The sequence below is a fragment of the Pseudonaja textilis genome, chromosome Z, assembly GCF_049901715.1.
Source record: "Pseudonaja textilis isolate UNSWEBS1 chromosome Z, rPseTex1.2, whole genome shotgun sequence".
Lineage (NCBI taxonomy): Eukaryota > Metazoa > Chordata > Lepidosauria > Squamata > Elapidae > Pseudonaja > Pseudonaja textilis.
The window spans coordinates 93,767,947-93,782,749 of NC_142008.1; the positions used below are offsets into that span (position 1 = coordinate 93,767,947).

General features: G+C 37.0%; 1 protein-coding gene across 4 annotated transcripts in view; it reads left to right on the plus strand.

The window, feature by feature from the left end:
* The window catches only part of JUP (junction plakoglobin), a 56,496-nt gene that overhangs the window by 24,632 nt on the left and 17,061 nt on the right, over positions 1 to 14,803 (plus strand). The gene's annotated exons all lie outside the window — the stretch shown is intronic.

Genomic DNA, 14,803 nt, shown 5'->3' on the forward strand with positions numbered 1-14,803 from the left:
TTTAATTTCATGAATGGGAGAATGGAGTTGTTCTACAGATGATCTTTGCAACAATCCTTTTGTTTTCTTTAAAACGATTGTTTTAACCAATGGATAAATCATTCCAGTCAGATGTAAATAAATCCTTCTGAACAAGAAACTCCTCATTTTCTTTGGTAGTATCTCCTGTCAGCAGATGCTTCCTTTTGCATGTGTAGCCAGATTTGTGCAGGCAACAGGTGTCAAAAAATGTGAAACCTTTAAAAAATAATTACATATTTATAGCTGTTGCCTTCTTTAGACAATTTGCCATCTTGTTAATATGGACTTGAATTAATTAATTAATTAATATGGACTCTTCCTATAAATATTAACATTAGTATTTTACTTGTTATCTCTGTGTGAATAAGGAAGGGAAAGTTCTAAATATTTTTAATGTAGACATGTAACCTCATGGCTGGCTGATTAGTTGTCCAGGATTTCCTCTTTATACTAATTAAAAAAACAACAACACATTGTCCCTATTTATTGCCTTTTTAAAAACCTCCCTGTACATATTTCAGAATTATCAGTGGCAGCTCCAGGCCTCATTGGAACCAATGGATTGAAAGGAAGCAAATATTACAGGATGGGTAACAGCAGATTTTGAAATGCTTGGCATAGAGTTGAAGTATTTTAGGCAGTAATAATATAGCAGATGGAATTCAAATGCAAATAGAGAAAAAAATGGAGTAGTTATTAGATGAGTTTATGTGCAGAATTGCATGCAATTCATGACTTTGAAACAGAAAAAAATATGATATTAATAATGTTGTAAATTAGAAGTAGGCAATTTTGTGTCTTCCTTTGACTATTCCCCATCACTACTACCGTTACATTCCCTTGCCATGGTTCACCCTGTTGAAACTGAATTGAAAACTAAGCTAAATGGAGCACACCAGTTTTGGCTGAACTTATATAAAATCTGTATATTGCTTAGTGGGGTTTTTATTTGTTATACCTTTTCATTATTAATTCCACTCTTTTATATGACATACTTCGGTTTAATGTTCATAAAGAGTGCCAAAAATAACATTCATCACTGGCGCTCTTTTGCAAAGTACTTGATGTTGCTAATTTTTTGTCTGTTATGTGATGCATTTTTGCATATTATATCATGGAAGTTGACATCTGCTCTCATTTTAAATAAGTCAGCATTTTCCTTGGTACAACTCTGCTTCCAATATTGTAATTTTTTTTAATTACATTTTTTTATTTTATATTTTACAATAATTCCATTTCATTTTAACCATATGTCGATTGGATACATATATCTTGTGCTTATAATTATAATTAATACTTTTCTTACCAATATAACAGTAATCACTTTCTTACAGCTATTATTTAACATATCTATTTTTTTAAAACAATCTTAACTTACTGCTGTATATATTCATCTGGTCCCCAATGCTGTAATTTGTCACATGCGTAACATGTAATAGAACATGAAGAAAGTATAATTATGGTGAAAAATGCCAGTCTTCTACAAAAAACAAAACAAAATAAAGATAAGGATACAACTGTTGTATAGAGGACTGTGAAGTAATTATATTACAATCAATTATATTTTGGAGAAGAGTAACCATGTTAACTTTTGCAGCATAATTATGAGGTGAAGAAAGTAATTATTGAGCCAGTGGCAGTAGATTTGGATTTGTAAATTCCCATCCACTAAGGTAATGGGATAAAGAATCATTGGTAGTCCTTTAAATTGGGCCATGTTGGGTCTGAATCTTGAATCCATAACCTAGCTATTGCACAAATTCTGCTAGCTAGTTTAATAATCTGTGGGAGTAAGGACTTAAGATATCCATATCTGTCTGGAACTAAATGTTGTCACTTCTTAGTATTTTCTCTCTGCAAGGTCTGGATTTCTGACTGGATTTCTGATATAGCTTCCTTTGTTAGAAATGAGTGGGAGGAGGAAGAAGGGAGGCAGCTGGAATGTGCTTCTTTCTATTAAGTAGGAGCAAATTATGTGTTCAGTTGTCTCAGTGTGTCCATAAAAGGAAACACTCTGGCTTTATTCAGTTGTGGGAGTTTCCTTCTCTCACCTCTCACAAATGCCAGCTCCCTTCATTGAACTGGTTAATCAGGACCCCCAGTGGAATTCAGAGAGATAGAACACAAATTCTTGGTGGGGTTCTGAAACTTGTTCTCCTCGTACTATCCACCCTAAGCACCAAAAGGAATCTCATTCTTTTACAGCTCAAACTTGGATTGGAAACAAGCCCTTTTCAGCTATAGTTGCTTAAGAAGATTGCGGAATCAGCAAACTTCTATTTATGCAGCAATACAGTGGAGGATGAAATCAAATGTACTGTAATTCAAAAGCAAACTCTTGCTCTACTTGAGCTGATCTAGGCCAGGAATGGGCAGATCTACTTTTTGCTTTACATAATGTCCAATTCACACCAGGTAAATTTAGGTACACAAATAATGGTGGTGACATTGTTATTAATAATGATGGCTTGGTTTACATATATAATTTCTGCATAAATGTGTGTATTCACTTGTACATTTAAAGAGTTCAATCTCTGGATATCTCCACCTCTTTCTTTTTCGATTAGACAAACAAGTTTGAATTCAGACTCTTTAGATACTTTCTTCCTTTTCACATGTGCATGTGCAAAGAAATGGCAATTAAAAATTGGTGACCCTGCTGATCTACTACGGATCAGTCAGAGATATTTCAAACAATCCTGTACCATTGTGTGCCCATTCCCAATAGGTAACTGTTAGGATTATTCTATTCTTTTGAATCAGAGCAAAATTAATCCATTCTAACATTCTGCCTTGGTTTTTTAAAAAATATTGACATCATTATGAAAGGTCATCCTTGCTTCCAAGAATAAATAATTAGCTCTTATTTAAAATATTGCATACTCAGGAAAAAGTCACAATAATTAGTACCAATCAGAATTGATTCTGAATTATCTGATAGCAAAGAGAATGGTTCTGTAATGTCCCACAAATGGTCAGAGAAGCTATAGAATGGAAGACAAGGCCTTTAAGTAATTTGTAAGCTACATTTGCAAATTTATTAAAAGACTAGTTAATAGACTTTTTCAAGAATCTTATAAGAGTACATATGGTATTTGAAATTTAAAATGCAATTAATAAAAAACTTGAATTTAAGATAGTATGTGCATCCATAAAAATATTTGAAATTGTCAGTGCTCTTTAGATACTAATCCCTGGGGAGAACAAAATGGGAATTGTTATTTTATAAAATTTTTATTTTAGTTTTCACAAAACATAATACAAGTAAAATTTCTTTTTGGAGAATAGCATGGTCCTGGGTTATCACTTCTCCATATAGACACAAATTCAATTTCATATTCATTTTTGTATTCTATTCCATATCTTATTACTATTTTAACATTTTCTCAATGTTTTTTCCCTTCCCTTAGTTTTCTCAATCTTATTTTAAATTATCTCATTCCTTTCTAAATTAATTATATATATATATATATATATATATATATATATATATATATATATATATATATATATATATATATATATATATATATGGATCTTTGGTTGTTCGGGTTTTCTCCGCGTAAGATTCAAGTATCTAGGCAACGTTTCGATGAAGTCTCATTCATCATCTTCAGGCTTCTGTCTCCGGCTCTGTGCTTCTCAGAGTAATGGAGATTGCAGCTGCTTCCTCCTTTTAACTGCCAGTGGGGGGTGGGACTTGATTGGGTGGGGCTTGGCTGTGTTCTGATTGGGTGGGGGTGTGTTCTCATTGGTAGGGGTTTGGCTGTGTTCTGATTGGTTGGGGGTTGGTCGTGTTCTGATTGGTTGGAGGCGTGTTCTGTTCAGGTGGGAGCTTGGTTGTGCTGAGGTTAGTCTTAGTTGCTGGGGGATTTGAGCTGGAGAGTACCTAATATGAAGAAGGACACCGGACCCACACCCATGAGAGCCACACAAGATGCCACCACCACACTTCCATGTAGAAAACAGACTCCCACCCATTCAGAAAATGAGAAACGACCATGGACCAGAAGCTGCACTGCAGCTGCATCACTACCCACTTCAAACCCCTCTGAGCCATACATGAAGCATACCGACACCCACTATGAAGATGCAGCAGGACCACGAACTAGAAGCCAAACAGCAAGATCACAACTCTCCAGCTCAAATCCCCAGCAACTAAGACTAACCTCAGCACAACCAAGCTCCCACCTGAACAGAACACGCCCAACCAATCAGAACACGACCAACCCCCAACCAATCAGAACACAGCCAAACCCCTACCAATGAGAACACACCCCCACCCAATCAGAACACAGCCAAGCCCCCACCCAATCAAGTCCCACCCCCACTGGCAGTTAAAGGAGGAAGCAGCTGCAATCTCCATTACTCTGAGAAGCACAGAGCCGGAGACAGAAGCCTGAAGATGATGAATGAGACTTCATCGAAACGTTGCCTAGATACTTCGAATCTTACGCGGGAGAAAACCCGAACAACCAAAGAACCACATACAAATACCCGCGAGAACCTCAGAAAACAAATACTGCACCTCTACGGGGAGGAAACCCACCATCTGACCTGGACTTATGAAAAACTTGAAGTCCAAAGAGCCTCCATTTTATGTGACCTTGCATTCTTATGCAACTGCCGAGATCAAAATTTAATTCCCACAAGCTTCCAATTGAAATTCCACACCAACACAGCAGCCACCAAACGCATCCTAAAAAAGAACAGAACTGGCCCTAATTAGAAATGAACTTCACACAAAAAGGTTTCTCCTAGACCAAATCAACAAAGATCTCCTCACACTCCACCTCAGACTCAGCAACAAGATTCACCTCTACTTTGGGACAACCAAACAACTCGCTGTCTGGAGAGCCGAAACACAGACCATCCTCAAGACAGACACACACACCAACAAACTCAGGAAACTACAACAACGCCAGAAACCAACTCCTCCCCCACAGCCACACATGAAACAAACAGTGCACAACATCTCAGACAAGATCCTCACTGAAGCTGAAACCAAGATCCTTTCAAAAGGATTCAACTTTGCTGTCGCTCCCAAACACATCCCCACAGAAACCATCATATGCGGAGTTGAAACCAGCCTGACCAAAACCAACCCTGATGATGCTAACAAAATCAGACTCGAAATCACCAACATCCTCTGCACTAGCAAACCACCCAAAAGCAACTTATCCAAAGAAGAACAAACTGCACTACTTAACCTGAAAGAAGACACCAGCATAATAATCCTACCAGCAGACAAGGGCAACTCGACAGTGGTAATGAACACATCTGACTACCAAACCAAGTTAACCAACCTACTCCAAGACCCCACATACAAACCCCTAAAGACAGACCCCACCACCTACCTAGAAAAAACTACCAAATCCAAAATAAAAGCCTCCCCATCAGCGAAGAAATCCAGCAAGGAATCATACCCAGAGAAAAATCATCCAGATGCCCCAAGCTTTATGGTCTCCCCAAAATACACAAAGAAGGAACCCCACTCAGACCAATAGTCAGCTCCATAGGCTCACCTCTACAAAACCTGGCCAAATTTCTTGCCAAACAACTACAATCCTATGCAGAATCCATCAACTCACACGTAAGAAACTCATTCCAGTTCATCGAGATCATAAAGAAACAAAACTTACAACCTAGCGACCTACTAGTAAGCTTCGATGTCATATCCTCTTCACCCAAGTGCCAATAAAAGAAGCCTTGACAGCCATCCAAACAAATACAACCCCCCAAGCACATCCTAGATCTAACCAACCACTGCCTATCCAATACTTACTTCACCTACAATGGACAAAAATACAAACAAATAGAAGGAGCACCCATGGGATCACCCCTCTCACCTGTCATCGCAAACCTCTACATGGAACACTTTGAAACACAAGCTCTAGAAAATACGACCACAAACCCAAACTCTGGCTCAGATACGTAGATGACACCTTCATAATCTGGCCACACGGGAAAGAAAAACTGAACAACTTCCTCACATACCTCAACAGCCTACACCCCAAAATACAATTCACCATGGAAACAGAAGCCAACAATCAACTTCCTTCCTAGATGTCTTGGTATACAAAAGATCCAATGGCTCCCTAGGACACACCATCTACCAGAAGAAAACACATACTAACTGCTATCTACATGCACTCTCACACCACCACCCAGCACAGATCAATTCCGTAGCCAAGACACTCATCTCCAGAACAAAAATGCTTAGCCGATGAACAACACCAAAAACCGAACTACACACTCTCACCAACGTACTTACAGCCAATGGATTCCAAAGAAAGAAGATTACCCACCTAATCCAAAAAGAAACCCCAACCAAAATCCAAGACAGAGAACAAGAAAACGGCAAAGCCCTCCTCCCATATATAAAAGGCACTACAGACAAAATTAGCAAGATCCTCCAAAAACACAACATCAAAACAGCATTCTGCACAAACAGAAAAATATCCACCATCCTAAGAAACCCCAAAGACAAAATCGAATTAGAAAACCAAGGAGTATACGAAATCCCCTGCACTGCCTGCCCTACCACATACATTGGACAAACTAACAGAAGAATAAGTGCACGCATTGAAGAACATAAGAACTCAATCAAAAAGAAGAAACGACCTCTTCCCTGGTCCAACACCTCAAAGCCACAGGACATGAAATTGATTTTAAAAATACCAGAACTATCGCCAAAACCGAACACTTCAACAGCAGAATAATCAGAGAAGCCATAGAGATAGAAAAACGCCCACACAGCATGAACAAACGAGATGACACCTCCCGCCTTCCAGCCATTTGGAAACCCGCCCTCATGAACAGACGAGTACCTAATATGAAGAAGGACACCGGACCCACACCCATGAGAGCCACACAAGATGCCACCACCACACTTCCATGTAGAAAACAGACTCCCACCCATTCAGAAAATGAGAAACGACCATGGACCAGAAGCTGCACTGCAGCTGCATCACTACCCACTTCAAACCCCTCTGAGCCATACATGAAGCATACCGACACCCACTATGAAGATGCAGCAGGACCACGAACTAGAAGCCAAACAGCAAGATCACAACTCTCCAGCTCAAATCCCCCAGCAACTAAGACTAACCTCAGCACAACCAAGCTCCCACCTGAACAGAACACGCCTCCAACCAATCAGAACACGACCAACCCCCCAACCAATCAGAACACAGCCAAACCCCCTACCAATGAGAACACACCCCCACCCAATCAGAACACAGCCAAGCCCCCACCCAATCAAGTCCCACCCCCACTGGCAGTTAAAAGGAGGAAGCAGCTGCAATCTCCATTACTCTGAGAAGCACAGAGCCGGAGACAGAAGCCTGAAGATGATGAATGAGACTTCATCGAAACGTTGCCTAGATACTTGAATCTTACGCGGGAGAAAACCCGAACAACCAAAGATCCACATACAAATACCGCGAGAACCTCAGAAAACATATATATATATGTTTTCTGAGGTTCTCATGGTATTTGTATGTGATTTGTTGTTCGTTTGTGCTCCAGTAGATTCAAGCATCTAGGCAACGCTTCGATGAAGTTTTGAAGATGATGAATGAGACTTCATCAAACGTTGCCTAGATACTTCGAATCTTACGGGAGAAAACCCAACAACCAAAGATCCATATATATATATATATATATATATATATATATATATTTCTAAGTTTCAATACCTTTCTAGTCATTTATACTTTTCTCTGTCCTGTTTCAATTTGTATTTTTTTCTCATTAAACAAAATTTTCCCTCTAGTTACTAATTGGAGTATGACACCTTTGTATCTTTTAATTTTTATCCATTCAATTCTTATTTAAACTTCAATTTATGCCTTTACAATTATAACATTCAATATAACATAACTTCCAGTCGAATTCTGCTTGGTACATTCTTAAAATATGCACTAAGTTCTTAAAGAGAAAATATATATATATAAAACAATAATAAATAAAATACTTATTCTTATTCCAATTTAGCTCTATCATTAATGTTAATTATAATATTTGACATCTTTAACATTTCTTTTCAATAAAGTATCATACTTCTATAATTTTTTTTCATACTTCTATAATTTCCATATTTTTTTCATTTTTCTTTCATATTCCTCTTCACTTATTTTTTATAACACATTTATAATAATTAAAATGTTCCCCTCCTTTCCTAATTTCATTCTTTCATTCTCTTTATTTCATTTATTTATTAAACATTCCATTACATTGCAATGAGTATTTTATCTATATTTTAATCACACTTGTTTCATATTTTCAAAGTTCATTTCTATTTCTAATATAACAATATTATCTTGTGTACCCTTGCAGAATCCCCCTTTCAATTAAGTTTTCACCCATTATCTCTGTGTCTTCTAAATAGGTTTATATCCTTAATCTTTGTACGTTTTCCCTGTTTCTCTATGTCCTATTTCTGTCCTTTATAATTTCTTTTCCTTTCCCTCTTCTCCCTCTTCTTCTCCCTTCCCTTTTTGACCCCTTCTCTCTCTAATTCTGATTCTATCTTCTGTAATCTTCTTTTCTGTTTCTTCATAATGTTGTAATTACTTTTCAAGCTATTCTTTTTTTTTTGGGGGTTCAAATCTTAAATATTTCACTCACTTTTCCCCCTTTCCTTTCTTTTCCCCGCATAGAAATACTTGGTCATTGAAGATGGCTTCTTCTTTGTCCCGCCCTTCTTGTTCTACAGGCATTTCTTGTTGTTTCTCATAGTTTAGGATCTCCATTTCTAAAAATTGAAATACAAAGCTGAAAGAACCTCTTCTTGTGCGTCTTCTTTCTGTTTTTTAAGTTCCATTCTCAATTCTTCCAAGAGTGATACCATTTTAAAAACTTTTAAACAACCACCCGATTAATTTTAGTCCTTTAGATCCAATAGCCAAAAATCCAAAAATCAATCATCAATCACCAAGTAATCCAAATAATCCAAATAATCCAAAGCTGTTTCTTCTTGCTTCTTTTTTCCACTTTCTCTTCCAGGGTTCTCTTATCATGTTGCAAAGTTTCAGTTCAAATGTTTCTTTTAGGAATCTTGTTAAAGTTTCACTGTTAATTCCTTTCACTTCCAGGCGGTTTCCTCCATTTTTCCAGATTCCACCCTTTTGTTTTTTTTCCTTCTTTTAAAAGTTTTACAGAATCCAGAAATCTTTATTGTCCCTTTGACATTTTATTTTCAGCTTAAATACCTGTTAATGTCAAAGTGGATTTTTGCCAGTTTCTTGCTTAAATCTCTTAGTTGTCAATATAGGGAAGAAAAGAAAAAAAAAACCAAAGCCTTTCCCCTCCCTCTCTCATTTGCCACTTCAAAGTCTTCTTTGGAAACAATGTTGTTCATTATAATTCAAATTCCAGGGTACCTTATATTGTTGCTTTTTCAGTTTGACCTGGTCAGCCAAAACTTTCTCTTCTTATCTTCCTCCTGCACATTATTTTCCAGTCGAGTTCTTCATTGAGATGGCCATTTCTGGCCACCGCTCCTACCGCCTTCGGGAAAGGGAGTAATGGCCAGTTGGGGAGGAGAGATGCAACTCTCCTTGACCTTGCTGGTAGTCTCCCCCCTCTTCACCACCTCTACGGGGTGGCTTAGCCCCGAAACCAGCCAGCTCGGGGTGCTCCAGCGGCGAGCACAGATTGAAACTGCACACGATCGCAGATTTCAGTCTGTCGCCAAAGAAGCTCAAACCGGAAGCCCCAAATGGAAATTGTTGAATGCTTTTTCTCGTCTACTATACACTATATTTCAACATTGCTTGTATTGTGTTTTTGATTCTCATGTTCTTATATATGTTTTTATACTGGTTAAAATTTGTTATTAAAATATTGAAGATAACTATATGTAAACATGTTACAAAGGAGTAGACATATCAGAAACTGTCAACGTAAAATAGTAAATTGTGACATCTGGAACACTGCTTGAAAAGCAAAAAACTTTGGACTTTCCCTGCTGCTTGAAACAACTTGGTGTGAAATTCATATGATCAATTGATTTTTAAGATTTTATCCTTAACTGGTTTTACTTTCTTTTGTAAATTATGCAGGTTAAAAATTAAATTTTATGGAAACTTAAAGTTGTACCCCAAAACATTCTTACTTTATGCTCAGTGTATATTTTGAAGAACTTACAAAATTAATGATTTATATATATTTCTTTGCTGGGGTTCACTCATTATGCAGAAGATCCAGTTGGTTAACTAGGAGCCATATGGTTTTAGTGCGCAGCAAGAAAAGAATTACCTGCAGTAAGAGACCATAATTCTTTATGCAGTTCTAGTTTTATTAAACTGTAAATCGGAAAGCTTGGCTGATTTAATTAACAGCATTTGGCTCAATTTTCTTGTTACTTTTGTGTTACGTTAACTACTGCAGCCATTGTGCTTAACAATGCAGAAAGGACCTTCTTTATGCAGTGATTTTAAATGTCTCAGCACAATTCCTTGAAAAGGAATTAAATGAATTTCCTGCCCTGCCATTGTGCAGCAATTCATGTATGCTCCCAACTCACCATATATTTTGGGGCATTCATTCTGGAAGCAACAGCTTTGCCACAGAAGTAATGGTCCTTTGGAGCCTGAAAAGAAAATGAATTTAAAAAGTTGTCTTTCCTCCCCCTCCCCTCTTTCAATGAGTGCCACATCATCTCTTAAAAAAAGACAGGGTTTGTTCTTTCCAGTTTTGATTGGGCATGGAAACATTGGAGCACTGGACATTCAAACTAGTTTCTAACGTAAAATTAAAACAAACGCCTTTGAACTAAATTCAATTCCTAGTAATTTTATAGACACGTTCACTTCTTACCATATGGGGATACTACTATATAACTGGGTTTAACACTGCCTTTCTCCAGGATAATTTTCATTTTCCCAGTCAAACCTACTGACTTGAGGGTTTCACATTCCAGTATTAAAACACGATCTTGCTTTTTGAGATCGTCTAAGATTAACCAAGGTACCCAACTAACTGACAATGTCAGCAAATTAACACTACAGCCATTATAGATTTTGCCATTGTAGATTTTGTGGGCGTAATAAGTATCCACTTTGAGCACAGTGGCTGTTATCTAGAGATCAGTCTACTTTCAGGCCTGACTGAAACATTCTAAGAACTTGGAAATTCAGAAAGCAGCACTTCTTTAGGCTTACCTTTCTCTTTTACTATGCATGTACCCTTTACTCAATTTACTGTACCAAATAATTAATCTTCTATATTCTAGATGCATTCAGAAATCTTACTTCTTCCATCCACATTTGTTGGGATGTTTCAGAGTACAATTTCTGAGACTCTTCATGTGTGGAATTAGGAGGCGATAGCTACACCTTCATTTAAAAAGCTCAGTAGTATCACTTCTTGAAGCATTCTTGAAGTACATGGCAAAAGACCATCTGCTTCAAGCAAATATTTAAATTTGTACTGGGCAGTTATTTATATAAAGCAAACAACTTTGGATCGGTTTGCATGATATATTAGTAATTGGAATGCCAAGCTAAGAAGCCATTTTCTGGAGGAATACATCTTCCTTCACAAGTTTCAATTTATTTCCATCTGGCAGAAGGAACCTGTCTAATTGTCTTCCTTGGGGAATAGAAATGAGAAGCAACTTAACTGCCATTCCTAGCTTGGGTGTGGCAGTTATTCTCCTTTTGCTTGAGGGACTCTCTTCCTAATCACCAACATAGCTAATGCATCTTTTGTTAGTGCTAGGCCCTGCTCTTCTCTCCCTGACTTCGTTTTAACACGTGTTCCCTTGTAATTTGCGTAGTATTTGACTGGGTTTGTCAGTCAATACTGTCTAGACAGGCCAATATTATGAAGCTAGGTACAATCTTTCTGAATGCGATACCATTGAGTTTATAGAAATGGTAGTTCCTAATCAATGGGTTATGCTCCCAATCTAAGTGGAAAAAGTGGCATCTGGATAGATGAGACAGAAGGAAGTTATAGTTTAATGACTGATTACTATGGTTGTTATGTTCACAACACCATTGTAAAACTAGCAATCTGCAAGGCGTTTGGGGGTAAATCAGAAGGTGATAAGGATTTTTCAGTGTAATGATACATTTGGATCAAGAAACTTCCAATACCATCAATTAATAATATGCTTTTATCTTATATACTCACGGTTTCTTTTTAAATTTTACATTTTTCAACCATTATACTATATAGAAAGCAGATGGTGTATAAAAACATTGAACATAAAAGATATATGGATAAGCATGCTAATTTTCAAAAGTTAATTTTTTTTTGTAGAAGAATATTTAAATATGTATAATATTCTTCTCCAAGCTTAGTAATGCTGAATGAGAATTATCATAACTGAATTTTCTTCATCATTTGAATAGGATTATTTTACAAAATCTGTTTCCACCTCCGTGACTTGACTTTTAACATTCTGCTAAACCTTTTTGTGACTTGCTGATAACAAATCAACAAATATTAAGCAAACTATTTTTTAGCTTCATGTAAGAACTAAAATGTAAAGAACCATATGTACATCCGTCAAAACTTTTCCATTGTGTTCTTCTAATAGTATAAGCCAACTCTTAGTGTTAAAGTGCTATTTTGAAAGTATTATATGACTCTAAGTAGACAGCTCTATTTTAAATTAAAGCATACCTGAGCTATGACTTAAGCTACCTTATCAAAAATCACAAGGTTGTGGTGACTATAAACTAAGAAAAGCCTGTATGCATTGCACTAAATGCCTTGAAGAAAGACAGCCGCACAAATGCGATGAAAGTTAATTCGGTTTCAATGACGGAAGAAAAAAAAGACTTAGACAGGAAAAACTGGGATAGTGATGTAAGGCAACTTCTATCCTATGAGAGGACATGTGGTAAATTAAGTTTTCTTCCTCCCTGTTATAATATTCCAAAATAAAATGAACTCTGACATGCCAGATATTCCTATCATACTATTAATGTATAAAATAAAAATAAAAAATGTATCACATAAAGTAGTAATTTTGGGGAAATCTGGGAGTAATACCCACAAAACGTTTAGAGGAAATCAGGTTGGGGGGAAGATTCTATAGAAACAGCTGCAAAAATGATCATCAAATAGCTTATAGAATGAAGCATAGCTTTTCAACATGTTAGTTTAGTCAGCTGCTATTTAGAGCTACACATTTTTTTAGCTGCTTGACTGCAGACAGCTGGTCAAGGTTTTATGAGTAAGATTTCTTTGATGTCCCCAGATGGGATGAGGTGAGGGAATAAATCACCAGTTTGACTACAATAGCATTTTAAACAACTTAATCTACTCAGAGAATTTTTTCTCCAAATACCAGTACATATCGTTAATATGTACTGGTTAATATGTACTGACAGCTGTTGAAATTGCTGTCATTAAGGTTTTCCTATCTTCCTTGCACATAGATGCCCTGTAAGTTGATTATCTTGATGGCACCAGGCATACTTTCTCCTTCCCAAGTTATATTCCGCAGATTTAATAGGAGGAGATGGGTTGCTCAGAGTATAAGGGCAACATGTTTTTAGGGAAGGAGCAGCACTTAATTGTGTCTGTTATTAGCCTCTACCCATCAGAAAACAAGCTAGCAAATTCATCTGGGGCAGGAGGTTGTTTCCAAGCAACTCTTATTTCTACCCTTTATTTAGGAAGGACTAATGCCATCTTGGTAAGCAATGTTTCTTCTACCTCTTCTGTCTTCTCTCTTTACAAAGCAAATAAAATATTAAAAGCACATTTCATGATGGGGAATACAACTGGTAGCATTTCTTTTAGGTTTCCTGAGAACACCCTATAAAAATTAAGCCTTTTAAAAAGTTATTTGACAGTTCCTTCCTTAGCTGTCACTGTTTTCTATCTTAATGAGAAATAATATTAAAAGGTTATTTTCCAATATTCATGGTAGATGTTTTCCTGTTCTGTAAAACAGCTATTCCTAACAAACAAGAGATATTTATCTTGCTGCCCTGGCAGGGAAAAGTAAAAAATAAATTAAAAGCTGGTTTCCATATAAATATGAAATAAATTTGACAAGAGATAAATATGTCTAAGTATACGTGTATAATTTAAATCCTGGGGTTTAAAATAGAAGCGGGACCAAGGCTCTGAACTCATGTCATCTATGAGCTGCTGTGTAATAAGGAAGCTTGCTAACAATCACTGAGGATATACTGTACTTCATATCTTCATATTGGAGCCTTTATATCAGGGCCAGCATGTTGCTGAAGCAGTTTGGCGAAAAATAATTTGTTCCATTTGTAAATGTTCCGTGATGCATGGAGGAAGAACCTGAGCCAAATCAGTGATCAACCATTCCCTCATTTCTCTCCTACCTGCCTGCCTTCTTCACAGCCCACCTCCAATGAAGCAAAAAATCCTTTCGCTTTCCTATTCCTCTCACCTTTGCTATCCCTTCCCCTATTTCTGCACTTGTGAGAGAATCCTGCTGCCATCAAGAGCAGCCATAGCTAATCACAATCCTTGGAGAGATATGGGCTTGGATTAGATACAGTGGTGATCTACTGCTGCCTGGGCCACTGACTGTTCTCTCATAAAGTGCAGATGTAAGTGGAAAAATAACAAAGGGAAGAGAAAAATATTGTTTTTATGGCCATGTTCTCTGAATGTTGCAGTTCTGGTGTGGTTTAGTTTAACATCCAGTTTAGCTGCAGTATAGAAGAAATTCACCACCACTTTAATGTGCTGAATGCAAAACAACACAGTGTCTTGTTGAATTCCATTATGTTTTTTAAGTAAGTGACCAAGGTTTTTTTTTTTCCTTTGCTGGGTG